Source organism: Pecten maximus, chromosome 12 (genome assembly GCF_902652985.1).
Source record: "Pecten maximus chromosome 12, xPecMax1.1, whole genome shotgun sequence".
Lineage (NCBI taxonomy): Eukaryota > Metazoa > Mollusca > Bivalvia > Pectinida > Pectinidae > Pecten > Pecten maximus.
In genome coordinates this window covers 17,461,482-17,483,567 of record NC_047026.1, presented here as the reverse complement: position 1 = coordinate 17,483,567, position 22,086 = coordinate 17,461,482, and the positions used below count along the sequence as shown (strand labels likewise).

At 34.0% G+C, this 22,086-nt stretch overlaps 1 long non-coding RNA gene across 1 annotated transcript; it reads left to right on the top strand.

Annotated features, from left to right (window-relative positions):
* The first annotated feature begins 12,359 nt into the window (after positions 1 to 12,359).
* On the top strand, positions 12,360 to 20,118 carry LOC117340090. Its single transcript, XR_004535361.1, has 2 exons — positions 12,360 to 12,576; positions 19,632 to 20,118. It is a non-coding gene; the product is annotated as an uncharacterized LOC117340090 (long non-coding RNA).
* The last annotated feature ends 1,968 nt before the right edge of the window (positions 20,119 to 22,086 follow it).

Here is a 22,086-nt window from a genome sequence, read left to right as displayed (position 1 = left end):
GATACCAAATCTGAGTAATGTGTATTGAATAATCAATCAAATTAAGTTTCCGGATTTGATATACGTATTACTGTAAGGTTTTAAAGAAGTTATTTGAACTCATTGTTATAACGAATCCATTAATTCAATAACATCGAGCACAGAATATCGATGTCGTCAAACAAACAATAAAACCATGTTTAATAAAGATATCATCAATAGACTATCAATATATGATTGAGAGAGCAAAGCACCAACAATTACAAATATACGTCGAAATCTGGAGGTACACTAGCCCCGTTATTACAATAAAATTGGTAATTTTAGATATTGGATTTCAAAAGAGTGACAGACAAATTGATGTTAGCCTATATGAACGTAGAAGTTTTATACTTACATTTTTTTATTTACGAAGTGATTTGACTCGAACAAATCGTAAAAATCCTTCACTTTGTTCCTCAACGAGAGAGAATGCTCTCCTTGCTTACAGGGTCTGGCAATGTTACATGCCGGAGACATCATCACTGTTCCGAGGAGACAGGAGTCTATAACATAACCGTAATGGATTTTTTCAAATATTTTCAATGATACTCAAAGTATGTCACACATCAACAACTGGATGACACAATTTCTGACATCAAACTCTATATATGGACAGAAGTGATACTTTGCTTGACATCAGACCCAACATGTGGATAGAGGTGATAAGTTGTTTGACATCAGACCCAACATGTGGACAGAGGTGATAAGTTGTTTGACATCAGACCCAACATGTGGACAGAGGTGATAAGTTGTTTGACATCAGACCCAACATGTGGACAGAGATGATAAGTTGTTTGACATCAGACCCAACATGTGGACAGAGGTGATAAGTTGTTTGACATCAGACCCAACATGTGGACAGAGATGATAAGTTGTTTGACATCAGACCCAACATGTGGACAGAGATGATAAGTTGTTTGACATCAGACCCAACATGTGGACAGAGATGATAAGTTGTTTGACATCAGACCCAACATGTGGACAGAGGTGATAAGTTGTTTGACATCAGACCCAACATGTGGATAGAGGTGATACTTTGCCTGACATCAAATCCTACATATGGACATAGGTAAAATGTTGCCTGACATAAAATCCTCCATATTGACAAAGGTGTTTATTTGCCAGAAATAAGACCCTACATATTGACAGAGGTGACTCTACAATCATGATAATATCCCTGACATAAAATCCTTCATACGAACTTAAATACGATTTGCTGCAATACTATTGATCAGGGAAGTTCGTATGTGTATCTCTATGTCAACTTTTTATTTCATTTCAGAATGATAATAAATTTCGAGAAACTAAATCACTTTTTGATTAAACTGTTTAGCTCTTCGTATGTCAGTCGTAATCATTGTATCATTCAAGCTTTTTGATACTAGGCTACGCGGAATACCTATAATTAAAGAATCATAGATATCTAGAAAACAAAAATTAAGTAAGCGTTGCAAATAATTGTTCTCCTGAATTGCAGATAAAATATATACTTTTTAGGTGATACGTCGGTACATGTTATTTATAGCACAATTGAGAAGCATTTATATTAGAAAATATTTTTTTATTATTTCATATATTATCAAATCGGATTTCTTTACCTTTTAATATGTATTAAACTGACACTTCTTATAGAGCGACTAGTTATTCTATGTAGCTGTCATATATATTACTTACACAGCGTCACCTGCAGTGGAAGACTTAGCATCATTTTTGGAGAAAAGTTTGGTGAGGTTTGTATAGAACATTAATTTTTCTCCCATTTTAAATGATATTTCGAGGTATTTCCCGGATTGATTGATTCCCTATTAACAGCACATGATCTACTCTTAACGGAACTGGGAATAGTCACATTGAAGAGCTATTTATCCTCCCCCGATATTACATAAGGGCGATAAAATGACTGTAATAGTATCCCGGTTTCAAACAATATTTATTCACATACCCGGAGATCATTAATAAAATGTACAACTTAAAGGTCACTCAGCAGGAACTAGTTTATGTATAAATAGTTAAATACAACTATCGGCTATTTTTAGAATATCGACTCCGTATGTTATATCTGAGCAATTACTTGCGTAATGGGTTTTTTGTTACTATTTTATATATCTAATTATTAGCATACTGTATCATATGCACTATGTGTTGTTGATCAGAAGCTAAATCTATGTAATATGTGTACAATTCACATCCATGTATATATATACAATGCGATCAAGGTATTCACTCAATCTTATATACGATTTGTCACTATGATCATGTCAGAGTATCAGGCTGACCAGCACTGTACCAATTAAACTTTCATTCTTAAGAACATTTAAAACGTTCTTTATTGAGAACGTAGATGCGTCGTAGGTATAAGCTGCAGGTATTTCTTACCAGGCGCATAATTACCCATCATTCAATCCGTCCGTATTCTCTTATACACCAAAAGTATAATACCACTGATCGTCGCCTTGTAGTTTCATTTCGAAACACAGAAATATTCCTCCATTCGTGGAGTTGAATTTCCCGCAGAAATAACCCACGAGGTTTATGATTGTGCCTGCAGATAAGGCATATAATAACTTTAAACTTGTCGAAAAACACCATTACATTTCCAGTGTGCAGCATAAGATAAACCATACAAAAACTAGCCTAGAATTATTCAGTTTTGTAATCTTTCAAAATACTGGCTTAAGGTCAGGATACGGATATACCTCTCGTCTACATTGTATATAAGATCAAAGATTCCATCAGAATCCTGATTAACATCTTTTATTGCTGGCTCGTTGGGTTGTGCTCAACTAAGCTTTGTTCGATACTTTAAAGTCACAGATGCAGTCGTATTGAGATACTGTTTACTCCAAAATATGAATTGATGGAATTCTTGAAGAATGCAATGCTTCAAAATGCCATTTCCCATTCCTCCATTCTAAACTTAAGGAACGCCTACGTTCTCAAGTCATTAGAGCTTTCTGTAAGAAAAATGGAATTCGTGGTCAACAGCGTCTTTCCTTTCTAATAAGTAACATCTACATACGATATTCTAGTTGATTCGATACTCAAGGATTTATTCTCAAGATTCCCGTGACAGATGTCGAAGGAAAACAAAAAGCACGAAAATCCGGGAGATGCAGGTTGATGCAGACCAAGAAGACTAAAATATGTTTAGAATTCGATCTAAATCAGAAGTACACAATTTCCTGGTGCGATGTGAAGAAGGCAGACAGGTTCGTTTTTTGTTGATATACCTGGTGAATGCGTTGTTACACCCTGGTTCACCCGTTAACCCGAATTTGACCTCGATTTGCATGGAGGTTGTTGTAGATGAAGTAGAAGACGTCCACTCTCTTCCGGAACACCTGGTCGTATCCTCCTTGTTCTTATTAAAAATTATCCGTACGAAGTATCGTATCTTGTTTTAAGCATGTCTTTCGTTAGAACACGCAGAATTCCGTCTTGGCATATAATCTTTAAGCTTTTTCATTAGACCAAGCAGTAGTCAACAATCCTTTCGCTATGGACAAGGGGAGTAATCAGACATTTTCTTCGGATAAGTGGCCTTAAGAAGGACTTTCGTCTGTACATGCACCCCTTACAATGCCTCCCTTTAAACAATTATTTGTAATACGTTGCATTGTTTTGTTTTCATTGTCGTAATGAAGGCGATTGTTTTCCGCCAACTCATTATCATCGAACCGATAATAGTAACCTAGGGATTTTGAAAATACCATCATCGCATTTCTTGGGTGATATGCAAGGTAAAAGAAACTTTCATGCGTTTTACTCATTTCAACATTGTATAGAGATAGTAATTAAAAGGGCTGTTTTTGTGAGAAAATATGGCAGGTCCAATCTATTATCTACATGAGAGTGATATACTTAAAAAAAGTAATGTCTACATAAAAAAGAATAGTACAGTTTATAAAACGACATGAATTATGATTTGTTATTAGTATTAGTTTATAGAACTATATGCACATATTCATCAAATATTGATAATTTTCATATTGATGTATTTGCTCCTTTATAGCAAATACAATATATTCAAAGTCACACCATAGATATTGAAATATTTGTTGAATCAGAAGCCATCAAAATTGTTAATGAGCTAACGCAAATGAAACATTTGATAATATGACCACTGTAAGTAAGATATCATCGTACACTATGCAAAACAAACGGAAAGTTTATCTTTTGTTATTCTGCAAAATATTTTTAAAAAGGTTGTGTTAATTCCATATAAATGAGTAGCACATTGAAATATCCCAAATAATAAATATAAAATTGCCTGATACAGATATATGATCTACCAGAATGGAATGCGTTTGCTGTTCGGTACCAAGAAAAATCAACGGCGAATTTTCCGAAATATCCAAGACGTGAATCTGGTTGGCCAAGGAGGACATGTAAAGGGAAATATCCGCGTATTTTACAGTTTAATGCCACCATGCCTCCTACATACAGATTTGTCATTTCATTTTTTAGTACTAGAATAGAAATTGTAGTTATGCAAATATTCAGTGTGATTTTTACATTCCGCAAACCACCCTTCCCAAATATTCAATAATAGTACATCTTCTTCAGAATTAGACCTGAATAAAGATACTCTTCCGCATGTTGGATGTGAATCCGTTCTCAGTCGTTTATATTGGAAAGAATAAATTCACTTTCTTGTTTTTCACAATATCCGACATTCACCTCATTTAAAGGGGATCGTAAGTTGTAGCTAATACATTGGATCCTAGATCCTGATCTGTGGGACTGAGTCATATTTTAGTTAATAACCAGCCGGATTCTAGAGCTACAATAACCGTGTCACTGTGACCATCTTCATACCTTTTAAATTCAAACAAAGAATATTTTGAATAGAGATCTTTTATTCATAAAGCATTATGCAATAGGGTTATTGTCTTCCATTAAGACGTAACGTATTCATATTAAACACACCACCTCCAATTATTCAGATAATAAGTTGATTTGCTGGCTACAAAAAGACTTGTTAAATGTATATGTACACATGTAGTGACGCCGTTCTGTTAATAGAATATAAATGTAGACGGACAATAACTGTTACTGTGACCATCTTTATACAACTTTTGAATGAAATCTGCCAGTGAGATCGATTTGGATTCATATTTAGAAAACATAGAAGACATTCGCGTTTATGGTAGGCAAATAATTTAGTTAATGTGAGAAGTTTTATATCCAAATAAACAATAGGGTCTCATTATACCACGAGAAAAAAAATGACGAACTTTCATAAAAAAAAAATCAATAAAAAGATAAATAAATAAACAAATAAACAAATACAACGCGTTAATGATGGAGTTGTCCGCGGTAGCGGAGGGAACTGTGAAGGCGCTTTACCTACAGTCATCATCAAAGCGAATCTCATGATATGAAATAAGAGGGATATTTTCTTTATTTTAATGAACGTTAAAATACCTATTGTTAATTTCTTCAAAAACTTTACATATCAAGCATGTCAAGGAAACGAGCTGAACGGGATTAAAGATTTTGAAAATAAGGACTTATCTTGTAATTTTGAAGAATTAGACCAAAACACAACAGAGAAAATAGCTGAGATCTGCTATATATATCAACTAAAAATCATTAAAGTTGCGGCGAAGATAAGATACTGGACAAACTTAATTATACAATATATCTTACTTGAGCAAGCTCTTTAACTCTTTTTTTCACGTAGGAACTTTACCAGAAGCCTAGACAACTGGGTGCATTATACTTTTATGTAAAGAAAGGGGACGTTGACAATCCAAAATATTATAGATGAATTACCCTAGGCAGTTGTATGGGAAAAATATTCACTTCATTACTTAAAGGAGGATTGGTAAAGTGGGGTCTTAGAAATGATATTATCACAGATGCTTAATTTGGCTTCAAATCCGGGTATTCTATTATTAACGCCATCTTTATTCAAGCTATAATAAATATTTATTTCAGCAAAAAGGGGGGTCGTCTATACTGCTGCCAAAAAAGTGCAACATTTTGAAGTTTAATGTACATGTTTATACTTTTTCGCAAAGATCTGCATTGTTTTCAATTAACGCTGTTTTATAATTTCTTTATTTAAGAGTTTTGTCACTTTTTTGTAACAGATAAATATGAAGTGTCAAATTAAAAAAAAAAGTTAATTTCATCTTGTTATTATTTGTAGTTTTTCTATGAAAATAACATATCCATGAAAATTAGTTGGTAATATGTAATATATTGCTATACCTCATTAATGAAACAACGAGCAACATTTGGACAACCTTTTTGAAATGTCTTAATTAGGGTTTTCTAATGCAATGAATCCTTAATTAAAAGTCATAGTTTTTTTTTTATACATGTAACAACCACGTTTGTAAATTTAAAAATAAAAGTAATGATAATCTGTACGAAAAGCCTCATTATCTCATCTTTTTTTGAGAAATAGCATGAACCTCTGCATTTTGGAATTTTTTTTATAAATGTTTTAAGAAAAATTTATTTTGATATCAACTGGATTTTCATTACACGCTTAAGCTTAGCACATTCAGGTACCGGTTGACGGCCGTGTGTCAGGTTCCTCCGTTTGCTTACCGCAAGTACTTGAAATTAATGATTTAGTACTATTTCATTTCCTAGATCCGGTGTTATGCTTTAAATCATGCATTGATTTATTGTATCATCAAACGTCATTATCAATATAAAAATACGTATTTGAACATTGTGGTACTTTCTAGATAACGAGTTACAAATGAAAATTATTCCGAACGGAAGAAAATTGTTAGCTTATAGCTTTCCGGTGTAGAGTGGGAAAGAAATACTTGTCCTTATATTGTCAGGGTTGCTGGTGTATGTTATAATATACATCTAAGTCATGCAAGGTTTAAACTTAAACTACGCATACTTCTACAGGGTATATATAGTAACGGGACTTAAACAAGGACACACGGGATTTGAACGGAACTATGTAAAGTACAACACAAATTCAATACAGTTGATGTGCAACATTGGACTAAAACGGGCGTCTATTCACAGTTACTAACTACGTCTAAATCAACTTATCATAACACAAAGGGAAAAGTTATTACAAGTCAATACACAATGGCAAAATATATCACAGGCGAAATGTATATATAGAACATAGTTATAACATTATTATTTAACCGGGACAAAAATATCAACACAAGGGGACAAGGGAACGAAATGTACAGTAGTGTTGACACATGGGAACGAAATATACAGTAGTGTTTACAGATGGGAACGAAATATACAGCAATGTTAACACATAGGAACGAAATATACAACAGTGTTTACACATGGGAACGAAATATACAGTAGTGTTGACACATGGGAGCGAAAAGTACAACAATGTTTACTCATGAGAACGAAATGTACAGCAATGCTTACACATGGGAACGAAATGTACAGCAATGTTTACACATGGGAACGAAATATCCGACAGGTACGATATATACAACAGTGGTAACACATTTGGACATACATAATACAGTAATTATACATTAGGACAAAGAATACATAGAGGATATATAACAGTGTCTTCAGTAATACTAAATATATTGCACTCGTGTGGCTAATATGTTGATACTTTTCAATCGTACTACCAACTCGTGAAAAATTTCAAAATATTAGCCTTTATTGTATTTTATAGCAAAATAAATCGAGGCAGCCCAATCTCTCCCATTGATTGTGGTCCCCTGTAAACGGCTCATGGATGTACGCCAAATCGTGACGTTTCGTATTCTATCATGTATTGTCACGTCATATAACATTATGGAGAGCTATATGCAAATATAAATTTTCGATATTGTCGTGTGTTAGCAGTGTTCTGATTGGTCAAATCAGAAAAGTGATATTTTTTAAAATATCAGAAAAAGTAACATTTAAGAATAGCGGAAAATATCAGAAAAAGAGACATTTTTTACTTCTGAAAAATATCATTTTTATAGAATGAATAATTTTCGATATTTCACGGGTTAAAATGTTATAAAATAGTGTTAACACATTATGACATACATAAAATAGTAATATTACATGAGAACAAAGAATTCAAATGCGTTTACCCATAAAACAAAATATACCAAAGTTTCGAAACAAAAGTAAAAACTACATGTATATAGAATTTTTGAGATGAGAAGATAATTGGGGAAGGAACAACATAAAAAGTAGATGCAAAAACCGGAACTCAAAACGATGCAAAATCGCAACATTGGAGATTCCCCGTAATCCGGTTGTAGTTTACTTGTTTTAAAATTGGAATTATAAAAAAACACGGTATTGGTTCTTATATCATATCATCATTAGGGTATATATCATTTCATGTTTTTGGGGTTTTTTTTTTTTTTTTGGTTTTCTTTATTTCATTTTTATATGTTACGAAAACTTAAGCTTTGAGGTATAAACAAATGCTATCTTTAAATAATAAGAAATGTGTTACCTATATCGATAGGACGTATAATGAAAAAGTGAGATCCTGTCACATCAGCTAATTACCTCGATCATTAATTAGGTAGCAGACTACAGTGGGGTTGCCTGGCCATAGGTGATTTTTTTATTAATCAAATAACTCATGTATGCATAAAAAATAAAAATTAAAGTAAATGTAGTAAATGTATACCATAATTGGTTGATTCATTATGAAATAGTATATTCAGGCTTTGTTACAAAAAAGGTGGGGGCTCCGGATTATCAATTTCTGGAATTTCCGAATTGTTTCCACCTGAAAATTTAATTTTACCTACAGCGAAAAGCAATGCATCGCAGACAAGCTATGATTGGGGTAGAGATATTTAATTTCAAATAGGTTTTAGAAAAAAAAAGTGCAGTGAATTGTGTTATTTGTGTCAAACATCATGATATTTTGCAATTTTTATAGTTTTTTGGAGTGGTTACCATGCTTTTCGCATGTCTACAAAACATAGTTTAGTTATCCTCTACAGCTGTATTAGTAACTTAAGGTGATATCATTTACCGTTCAACTGATGTATCCATGGTGATTCTAAATGTGAGTCGGTTTGATATTCAATATAAATATACCCACTTGAGCGCCTTGTATTATAATTTCAATATAAATATACCCACTTGCGCGCCTAGTATTATAATTTCAATATAAATATACCCACTTGCGCGCCTAGTATTATAATTTCAATATGAATATACCCACCTGTGCGCCTAGTGTCATAATTTCAATTTAGATATAACACTTGTGCGCCTAGTGTTACAACTGAAATATATAAAAATACCACTTGTGCGCATAGTGTTATAATTCCATTATAAGCATACCTAATTTTACGACGATGGCAACTATTTACTGCCAATATGCCTAGTTCATCTACTAAGCAATGTACAAGATATAGTAAAACAACAATGTTATTATTTCACAATGAATATGCGTATGCGTAAGTGTATCATTTTTCTTTTCAGAAAACGATTTTATTACTCATCCATCAACATGTTCAGTATTTTATTTCGATTTTCACGAAGATGCAATAAAGTTGAAAAAGTTTGAACTTTTAAAAATAAAATTAGTAGAGAAATATATGTTTCATTTAAATTGGTTCCTTTCTTCTTTTCTTTCCTTTTTGTATTTTGTTTGTTATGTTAATGTGTGCGTTCCAGTAATAGGATATCTCAAATTAAAATTAGATATCATTAGTTAAAACGACCGAATATTTCATAGCGAAATGTATGCATGTCCTCTGAGAGAAAGAGCAAAATCATAAAAGGCACTCAAAATAACTTTTAACGTTATCATTTCACCATACATATAGAGGATATTGACTGGTTTCCCTAATTCATAGGGAACGTAATGAGCTCCCATTGGCATACACATATACAGTACATGTACATTGGTACAAGAGTATTTTGAAATTTGTGTAAGTTCTCTGAGAGAAAGAGCAAAATCATAAAGGCACTCAAAATAACTTTTATTACAAAACTGCTTTCTAAACATAATATGATATGAATAATGTAAACATTTCGATACAAATTTGTACAAAGACTGATCTGATTAAAACAATAATGTTATAAATATATTGATGTACATTTCATTTCAAATATAAATTAACATTAAATATACATTGATAAAGATCACAATATATACGAACACAATGATATAATAGAAAAAAAAATACATTTATCAAAATAGATCTTGTCAAAAAATGAACCAAAGTAAATAAAAATAAGATATGTATCAAAAAGATAACGACTTCAAAGCCCCTGTGCGTCACGTTATATCCAATGCACTTTGTTAAATGGAGTAAGTGTTTTGGTCAAAACCCTAGCAATGAAATGATTTCAATAAATAAGTTTGGCACATATTTGGAAATTCAAACAAATAAATAATCTTTTTAAAACGATGAACAGAGAGTTATGTTCTTTTAGTTTTCCGTTTCCTGTTCTTACGCCCAGGTCCTCTCTTCTTCCCCTTCCTCCTTCCACGTTTTGATTTCTTTTTTGTTCGACGCCTTGTTCGTCGTGTTGCTTTTTCCGCTAGCTTAGGGAGAGCATTCTTAACGTAAATCTTTAAAGACTCCAGCATAGTTACAGGCTGATAGATCTGGCAAGCGTTCCTATCACTCATCGTAAATTTTTGGTACTTTTTCCTTAATTTCCTTGCAATTTTTTGTGTTTTCTTTCTGCTGCCTAATGTTGTGTAGCCTAAACAAAGAATATCACACATGGGCATGGCAACCTTCTGTTTCATTTCCGACAATAAATCAGGATGCTTCTCTGTTATCTTGTCGACAAGCAGAAGATACGCGGCAAAGTCGTAGTAAAACTTCTTCAAAATTGCCTGCAAAATAAAAACGTTGAAATTAAATTTTAAAAAATTACGAATTCTAATAGTTTTTCCAAAATGTACAAGAAATAAATTTCGAGTAACTCTCTCTGTCTGCATTTTATAGAACATTTCGTTTGATATGTTGACATTGTGTACCGTGTTTTGTTTCGCTGTTTGTGTCATGAACCTGATATCTACATCGTTCTTGGGTGTAGACCCTTTAATATATATTACTTTTTTGTGCAGACTGTAGTGTACGTCAGTCTTTTTTTGACTCTGTGGTGTACGACAGTCTTGTGTGTAGTGTACGCCTAGCATATGTGTAGATTATGTAGTGTACGTCTATCATATGTGTAGACTATGTAGTGTACGTCTGTCTTGTTTGTTGATTATGTAGTGTACGTCAGTCTTGTGTGTTGTCTCTGTAGTGTACGTCAGTCTTGTGTGTTGACCCTGTAGTGTACGTCAGTCTTGTGTGTTGACTCTGTAGTGTACATCAATCTTGTGTGTTGACTCTGTAATGTACGTCAGTCTTGTTTGTTGATTATGTAGTGTACGTCAGTCTTGTGTGTTGACCCTGTAGTGTACGTCAGTCTTGTGTGTTGACCCTGTAGTGTACGTCAATCTTGTGTGTTGACTCTGTAGTGTATGTCAGTTTTGTGTGTTGACTCTGTAGTGTACGTCAGTTTTGTGTGTTAACTCTGTAGTGTATGTCAATCGTGTGTGTTGACCCTGTAGTGTACGTCAGTCTTGTGTGCTGACTGTAATGTACGCCAGTCTTGTGTGTTGACTCTGTAGTGTACGTCAGTCTTGTGTGTTGACCCTGTAGTGTACGTCAGTCTTGTGTGTTGACTCTGTAATGTACGTCAGTCTTGTGTGTTGACTCTGTAGTGTATGTCAATCGTGTGTGTTGACTCTGTAGTGTACGTCAATCTTGTGTGTTGACCCTGTAGTGTACGTCAATCTTGTGTGTTGACCCTGTAGTGTATGTCAATCGTGTGTGTTGACTCTGTAGTGTACGTCAGTCTTGTGTGTTGACTCTGTAGTGGACGTCAGTCTTGTGTGTTGTCTCTGTAGTGTACGTCAATCTTGTGTGTTGACCCTGTAGTGTAAATATGTGTTAGTTTTATATTCAAATTCTACCGTAATTTTATAGATTTAGTGTAGACCAAATTGTATAAATTTCCCTGTGTGTCGACCTTGACTTATTTGTTTGTGGTTCAACCCACCGACCTTGGTTTAGTATCGTACATGTCCAAGTCACGAGCGTAATGTAAACTTGTGTCAGTATACGATACAAATGTAAACAAACAGACTATTGCATCTTGCTAGTTTAATGAAAACCTGAAATTTGTTTCAACGATTGTTCCATGTTGATGAATAAAATTTCTTCTAAAAAGCTTGGATTCACAGACAGTCTATATATCATAGGCATGTTTTGCTAATAACATTCCTTCAACGTGTATTACAACAAAACATCGAGGATTAAGATGACAATTCTTGCTACACTTTGAGTAATCCCGGAAGTATTAAATAGTTATATTTAACTCACCTGGGATCGAGATTTACGTTTGAGGTCGGAGGGTAAGCGTGGTAAGCGACACATTTGTGAGGATCCTGGCGTAACGTCAATGCCTGACTTCTCTATCTGAAACAATGTGGGGAAAAAACGGATAGTAACCGAGTGCATCAGTAATAAGTACGTGTGGATGATATCAAATGGGAGTACATTGTGTTGAATAATCAATCAAATCAAGTTTCCGGATCTGATATACGGTATTACGGTAAGGTTTTAAAGAAGTTATAAATGTGCTGGAGTGAGTCCATTGATTAAATAACATCGTGTATAGAGTATCGATATCGTCATCGTTTGTTTGAAGAACAAACAATTAAATCATTTTTGTTGTTTTACTGAGATAGCAAAGGACAAAGATGTGCAACTATATGTGTTGAAGAATTATTTTTCATTGTATGTCTCCTTGAGATGGCGTATTAATTTACTCATGCGGAAGTAAAATGCACTAGCTGGACCCCTGCCAGAGTTGTTACGTCGAGGACATATTCTATAGCTACAGACAGAGATGTTGTGTCGATGCTCACATATTAAAAAAGATTTACCTTTTAATAATGTTTTGTATGCACTTAAATGTTTGTTCGCGTCATAAAGTAGATGAGGTGCTTTGCTGCTAGTTTAAGAGCGAGGGAAAAAAACTGTTGTCATTATTTTCGGTGCAACATTAAACATGTAAGTGACAAAAGGTAGTGTACACTAGTTAGCAAGTCGCCTGAAAAAAATATATCCACAATTCTAGAACGAAACTCTTGGTGAATGACGACAGTAATCTTACTATAATAATACGGTAAATAGTTGTACCATAAATGTTGAGTTGACTGAAGTAAGTGTCGAGATCTAGAAGTACACTAGCTCCTTAATTGAATAAAATTAATAATATTGTCGTATTTCAAAGAATGGCAAGCAAATCCATATGCAAATACTGTATATGTATGATAGCTTTATAAACATAAACTTACGAAGACAGTTATACTTACAATCGTGTTTACAGAGTGATTTGACTCGAGAACACAGTAAAACTTCTTAACTTGATCCTTCAACGAGACAGAGTGATCTCCTTGCTTACAGGGTCTGGCAATGTCACATGCCCGAGACATCATCACTGTTCCGAGGAGACAGGAGTCTGTAACATAACCGTAGTACATTTTTCAGATACTTTAATGACACTCAAGGTGCATGTATGTCGCTCATCAATTTGTTGACACAAGTATAATATTGAAGTCCTGACATCAATCTCTACATATGGACAAAGGTGATATAAGTTGCCAGACATCAGACATTACATATGAGCTAAAACAAAATGCACAGCAATGCTATTTATCAAGGAAATTTGTAAATTGATCTATATCTCTATTCTTGATTTTATTTCATAATGATGATAGATTTTGAGAAATAAATCAATATTTGATCATACATTCAATTCTAGCCTTTCGTAGGTCAGTCGAAATCATTGTATCAATTAAGTATTCTGTTGGCTAATTAAACATTTAAACGCAGAATATACATCATTAACAATGAAATAATTTGGGGTTGGATTAGTTTCTGTTTTCCTAGCGTAAGACACAAATATATACATGTATATATATATATATATATAAGTTCTAAATTGTTGGTCTTTACATTTAACATGAAGCTTTATTCTAAGTTTCTAAGCTAATAAGTCCTTATATACAATAATAACTGGCCTATAATTAAAATAATAATAATAATGATTAAATAAAAGCGTGTTATGTTTGAACAGCATTATATGAATAGCATTCATGATTATATATCTGATGTCTATTTCATAAAAATAAATATGTCCGTCAAATTAACCATATAGCAAATAATAGCCCTTTTGATTGCAGATCAAATGTATACTTTTCAGATATTTACAGCACCATCGAGAAGCTTTTGTTTGAATCCTATAATCAAACTTCTACACTTAATTAAATGTAATAAATAAAATCTTCCTATCGAGCAACCAATTATTATCCTAGGTATTTTATGTCGCTCACATATATATTACTTACACAGCGTCAAGCGCAGTTGAAGACTTAGCATCATTTTTGAGGAAATGTTTTGCGAGGTTTGCATCGAGCGATAAATTTTGTCCCATTTTTAAATGGTATTTTGAGGAATTTCCCTAATCGTGATTAACAAGCAGTTGTTCTCTTAACGGAACTGGGAATAGCCACATGGAAGGTGTTAGTTAGCCTATCCACCCCCGCCAAAATAGTAGAACGGAATTATGTCTGTAACAGTATCTTGTGTATGTTCTAACTAAACATTTATTCACGAACCCGGAGATCTAGAGTCATTCATAAAGTAATCATTTTACAGGTCACTAAGCAGGAACTATTTCATGCATGTAAAATATAACTAGCGGCTATTTTTAGAATATCAACCCAGTATTTTATATCTTAGCAATGATTCACGCAGTGACTTTTTGTGAATGAATATAGTTAAATCGCTACAACCAGCAGTACCATCCAATACCAGGGTTAAAATGTGGATTTGTAAAATAAAATCTAATATTTCAGTGTAAAACTGGTGTAAAACGCTATGTAAATTCTCATTCCCGATATTTTTAATATACATACCTTATATAGTTATATATATTTTTTATACAATTATATATTTTTCAATAAAATCATATTTCTATATTGTATATTCAATGAAGGATGTTACATCACGTCCCAGTCAATGCGATGTAAGAATTTATATGTATATTTTCATTTGGCATATACATTTTATATGTAACATATAAGATACCAGAACAGTGGAACTATATGGTCAAATATATATCATTAAATTGTCTTACTTCGTCAGTTGTATTAATAAGTTATATACATATGTATCTAATTGTAAACACAATGTATCATATGCACTATGTGTTGTTGATACGAAGGAAAAGATTTGGATTTCATGTCGCAGTTGTACTGCGTTGAATATATGTAACATTTGTACAATTCGCATCCATGTATGTATGTACATTGCGATCCTGGTATTCATATCATTTAATATACTATTTGTCATTAAGAGCATGTCAGAGTAGCGGGCTGATCATCGCTGCGTCATTAAAACGTTCTTTCTTAAGAACATGGATGTGGCTCATTAGTATAAACTGTTGGTATGTCTGGCTAGGTGTATAATTACTCATTAAATTTACATTTTTTGGTTGCGACAGAAGACATTATTGCTTGATAAATATAGGAAAGCATATTTCTAACACAATACGCTGTGGTCTCAAGCCATTGTATAAATGTTCCGACTGTTGGATATATATATGTTATATACAACAAGTGGTATATGACCTTCCGGTCTTTTGATTGGTCAAGAATTCGAACTTTGACCCAAGCTGTAATTGTTATTGACGTCATCAATAATCGAATGACGTCACATCACCGGGTCCCGTACGTCACCGGTACACTTTATCTGCATACGCGAAATTATACTTGGCCATGTTTCCCTTTGATTCAAGCCGATATTATTCTGGTAGAAACAGGTCACACGACTCGTGATTGTTGGATATGGAATTCATTTCACACTCGTAAGTTATTTTTTAAAAGTTGCAAAAGACACTCGCTAAAGCTTGTGTCTTTTGTAACTTTTAAAAATAACTCGTGTGAAATGAATTCCATATCCAACAACCACTCGTTGTGTAACCTCTATATATTCTAGCAATGTGATTTAGTATTGTAATCTTTACAAATACTAGCTAATGATAAAGATGCGGAGCTGCTTCGTTTGTATTTGATTCCTAAACTCCATAAGAATCCTATATAACATCTTTTATTGCTAGCTCGATAAGTTGTGCTCTACTAAGCCTTGATACATACTTTAAAGTCAGAGATGCAGTCGTATTGAGATACTGTTTTCTCAAGAAGTGAATTAATGGAATGTAGCATTTGAAGAACGCAATAGAACTACCGACCAATCTTTTTCACCTGCTCCTTAAAACGTCTCTGTAATCAAAACATTTCATTTTCCATACTCTACCATTCCCCATTCCCCCTTTTAAACCCTAAGGAACGCCTATGTCCTGTTGTGATGTGAGTTTTGTGTAAGAAAGATGGAAATGCTGGTCCACTACATTTTTCCTCTCTAAGCTGTTTTTTACACCGCTGATTTATCGAAGATCGTATCAGGCAACATATATCTTTCAATGTCCTTCAAATATACCAATGCATATATCAATAATGTGTTATCTTTAAATTGCAAAGCCTTTCTTGGCCATGTCTATCGGATATACCCCCAATAACTTCAAATAAAGAAGAATGTAGACTCTCTAACATGGGCCGTTTATCTGTACCTTTGCTTGTAATGCAGCCAGCAGGAAGAGCTTCCAGCTAAGTTGTATGATAAGCGTGATTATTGCAATTTTCCTATTGTTAATATTTCATTTTTAGTAAGTAACATCTACATACGATATCCCAGTTGATTACTGTAGAATGCATTCGCACTATTTCCGTGATAGTTGTCGAAGGAACAAACCAAGAGATGAAGGTTTAGGCAGACCGAGGAGACGTTTTAGGGTTTGGATTATCATCCCGTCTGTACCTTGTTGATATACCTTGTAATCGCATTGCCACCATCCTCGGTTCTTGTTTGAGAATGTCGCTTAACCTAACTTTGACCTAGACGTGCATGGCGGTTGTCGTAGATGAAGCAGAAGACGTTCACTCTCTTCCGGAACTCATGGTCTTAATCTCCTTGTTATTTTTCAAAGATACCCTTGCAAAGCTCTATTTTCCTCCCGATTTGTTTTTACTTTGAATAAGAATTACTGTTTTCCTTTTTTCACGGTGGTATTTATCGTTGTTTCAAGCATGCTTTTTGTTAGAACATGCAAAATTCGGCCGATTCATATAACTCTTAAGTTTTATCATTGGACCAAGCCTCAGCCAGCAATTCTTTCGTTACGGACAAGGGTAGTCAGCAGACATTTTCATGAGACAAGTGGTCCTAAGCAAGGCTTTCGTTCGAACATGACCCCCTTACAATGTTTTCCTTAAACAATTATTACATCGGGACATGCAGCAATAAACAATTATTTCGTCAGGGAATGATGCCGCAAGATATCCTCTTGTCGGAACCTGTAACCCTCAACTATAATTTCGTTGGAACATACCAGATCTTTTGATTGGGCATATGACCTTAGCAACACTTCGATCAGTATTTGTAGACCTAAGCACAACCTTCAAAGGGCATGCATTTCTAAACAAAAGGTTCTATTTAGATATCACACAGACACTGTTATCAAACTTAAAGTCATGGGATATAAGATATTTACATGCAAAAATATTTCCGGTTTTAGGGAAATACACTGTAACTCTAGTTGAAAACTATTTGATAATACCTGACAAAGTTTTGTTTGCACTGTCGTAAGTTAAGAGCTTGGCGATTGTTTTCCCCCAAACACGTTATCATCGAACCGATAACAATTACTTATCAATTTTGAATACTTAGTATACGAAAATCGCATTTCTCGTGTAATATTTAAAGAGAAAGAAATTTCCATGCGGTTTTTCATTACACAATGTATAGAGACAGTAATTCAAAAGACTGTTTTTGTGAGGAAATATGGTAGATCCAATCTGCTAACTACATGAGAGCGATATACATCAAACACATGTCTGCATAAAAGAAAATAGTACCAGTACAATTTCTAAAATGATATGAATTATAATGTGTTATTAGTTTACAGAACTATATGCACATCTTCATTAAATATTGATAATTTTCATATTGAAGCATTTGTTCCGTAATAGTAAATACAATATATATAAGGTCAGACCCTAGATAATGTAGGATTTGTTGAATCAGAAGCCATCAAATGTGTTCATAGGTTAACACGAAGATAACATTTAATATTATGACCTCTTAGATTAAATAAGATATTATTGAACACAACGCAAAAACGCGATAAGTTTCTCTCTTTTTTCTGTTCTGGAAAATATTTTGAAAAGGGATTGTTCTGGTGCCACACAAGCGAGTAGCACAATATCCTAAAATATGAATGTAAAAGTGCATTATACCCATATGTGATATATCGGAATGGAATGTTTCTGCTGTGCGGTACCAAGAAAGATACACAAATCAATGGCGAATTTAACGAGAAATGTCCAGGTATTTTACATTTATATTATGCCATCACGCCTCCTTCATACCGATGTGTCATTTCATCCTTACATTACATTATATATAAAGAATTAGACCTGTAGTTATCTACTGCATAGTGGGTGTAAATCCGTTTTCAGCTGTTTAGATTTGAAACCATTAATTCCCCTCTCTTGATTTCCAGAATATCCGGGACTTCGCCTGATTAAAAAAGAATCCGGACGTTGTAGCTAATACATTGTTCCTGGATCCGGACAAGTGGGACTGAGTTATCTTATCTTGATTATCAGTCGAATTGAAGAGGGACAATACACGTGCCACTGTGACATTCGTCATACAACTTTATATTAAATCAAAAGAAATCTTTTGGACGGCAATCTAGTCATAAAGAATCATGTATTAAATATTATACAATTAAGCTATTGTCTCCATAAAACGTGACGTATTCATACAGTTGCACACCACGTGCAATAATTCAGATTAGCTGACTGGCTCTGTTTTACAAAAAGACTTGCCAAATCTATCTGTATATAGGGTATATAGTGTGTATAATGCTACAATAGCCACTATCCGTAACCCTCGGTAAATATAGACGCTGTTCTATAAATACTCTCACAAAGAACCATACACCGATTTCCGCGTAACGCACTGAACCACTGATTGAATACATTTGCGGCTGAAGAAACATTAAAGAAACCTTATATCATTTGATATCTACTAAACCAGTGGATATAAATGTCTTTATCGCGTTTCAGTTGTGTTAGACATATAGTGTAGTCCTTGTACATAAACTTGAATGGATATATATAGTAAGTAAAAGAACTGCCTTCCATAACAGACAAATGCAAGAAACTTGTTGTTGTTGTTTTATTTTTATTTTTTTTTCAAACAAAAGCACAAAATTACTTTTTAAGATAGCAATAAAGCTTTGTGGCAAAAAGCTAAGGAAAAATGCATGCACTGCTTGAAATACATAGGAAATCAGGAGGATACTATATCATCCTAAGATTGTATCAACTGTTCTTTTGGAAACAATTGGATGGGCCAATCAGACAGAAGCCGGACATAAATTTCATTATACAGTATACACGGTTTTTTTTTTTTTTACAAAAGTTTCTTCTATACATATTTTCTGTTGATGTGTTGTTCTGTTTCTGTCCACAGGTGAATGTCCCGGAATTCAAATAGGATGAAGGTGTGAAATTAGATAGAAACCTGGAGTTAACTTTTACTCGACCGGTATCATGTAGCTGGCCAATCACAGGGTGTGTAATAGAACGGCAGCACGGAGCCTGCCAGTCAAAGAGCGTGTACTAGAACTACAGCATGGAGCTGGATGTGTACTGGAAACGTAAAATATAACATTTTTAACTTTGTTTATATTTCGTATAGCCAATCGACTATAAGCATCTCCTCTTGAAATGACAAATTAAAATCAACGGACATGAAAATACATTTTGTATTTTAATGCACCAATCAAAGTCTACGGCATAGACAAACGATGTCGCGATCTAAATTGGTCCAACCAAAGCCAAGTTAGTCTGTTAAAAAGGATTAGATTGATTTTTTTTAAGCGACGATGAGTTTTCTTTTATCCATTTGCTATAAATTTACTGATTTACATAATATTGATAAACATAACAATAATTTAGTTTTTGTTTAAGTATTCATTTATTTAAATTGAATGAATAGGGCAACTGTAATTATGACATTTATGTCACTAACAGACTAGCTTGATACACAGCATTGTACATAGGTTGTATTGGAATTCAATTTTTCGCAGTCATAAAAAAAATGAAATATCTATACATATCTTATTATAAATGCTTACTGTATTTATAAGTTAAATATCATCAGTTAAAGTAACATTGTTAAGTGTTCAAAGAAGCATTGTTTGATGTTTCTATACATTTGGCATCCCTTTACGTTTGTGTTAGCATCATTTGATGTTTGGCATCACATTGATTTTATGTTTAAAGTCTATTGTTTGGTATGTACTATCACATTGTTTGTTGTTTGAAGTAGAATTGTTTTAGGTTTTTAAGTAAAAGAAATACGTCTTCGATACTCCAAATGCTACGTTCACTTTCGCTCTATACACCTCTGGAATATGTTACTACTAAATGGAAGGCACGCAACTAAATATGTAATTGGTGAAAGGAAAAAAGACTGATGCATTACTTTTTAAGATCCTAGAGGAACGACAACCAGGTTTTGAGCGAGTCCATTTAACGATGCGGATATGTCTGCTTTCTACGATATCCCTGGAGTAACGAGAAGGGGTATTCTAGGAGTTTAGAAAGCGAAAGCGAACGTAACCCTTTGAGTAGCCAGTAGGGATATGTTATAGGGGTTCAGAAAACAAATGCGAACGTAAACCCGTTGAATAGCCAGGAAGGACATATTCAAGGAGTACAAAGAGAAAAGTGAACGTAACCCTTGGAGTAACGATGAGGGATATATTCTAGGGGTGCAGATAACGAAAAATGAATGTACACTTCGAGGATGTACAATTTGTTTATACAGAAAAGCAAATCGTTTTCCTGTTTTCTTTAGAATCAAACTCGTATTAGCCACACATTTTAGCTGCCAGTATTTTGGACAAAATATCATTCTATAAATTATAGTATATTATGCAACTGTATTATCTGTATTATGCAGGTTCACATTAATTATTTTGCATTTATTGTTTTAAAGATATTACTAGCATGTGTGATCTTTGTGCATTCGTGATTCTGATTTGGTTTTCCTTTAAACAGCAAAGTTTGTTACTATGGAATGTGAAACTGAAATATTTGTCATAGGTAAAGAATTGCAGTCGCGAAAAAAATACATCGATTCTCATTTGTACTCAGTTACACCAGGATGTGCTCTATTCCTGTAGACATGCTTGATGTTTACACCATTTTTGTGCATTCTTGACTCTGATTTGGTTTTCCTTTAAACAGCAAAGTTTGTTACTATGGAATGTGAAACTAAATATTTCTCATAGGTAAAGAATTGCAGTCGCGAAAAAAATACATCGATTCTCATTTGTACTCAGTTACACCAGGATGTAGACATGCTTAATGTTTACACCATTTCCTTTTCTTTTTGTTCCCCGTTTTGCATTGTAATCATATATATGCTAATATGAGAATGGACTCAAATTTGTCACAGGGTCTAATCCACTATAAAGCGACTTTATAGGGATAATTTAACGAAAGCACTTTGTCATTGGCCAAAAGGGACAGCGGTGGCCGAGTGGTTAATGTGTACCGACACATTAACACTAGCCCTCCACCACTGGGTTGCGAGTTCGAAACCTACGTGGGGCAGTTGCCAGGTACTGACCGTAGGCCGGTGGTTTTTCTCCGGGTACTCCGGCTTTCCTCCACCTCCAAAACCTGGCACGTCCTGTAATGACCCTGGCTGTTAATAGGACGTTAAACAAAAACAAACAAACCAAACATTGGCCAATTACAAATAGTGGTCAACACCACATGACGGCATGTCGCGAGGATCTATGCCATGCGTCTTGTGCAACCAAAATGCTCTTTATCACCATCGCTTCGGCAGCTGGATATATTCCAGGGCGGACTAGGGGGCGGCAATAATTCATTCTGTTAGAGCGCCGGCC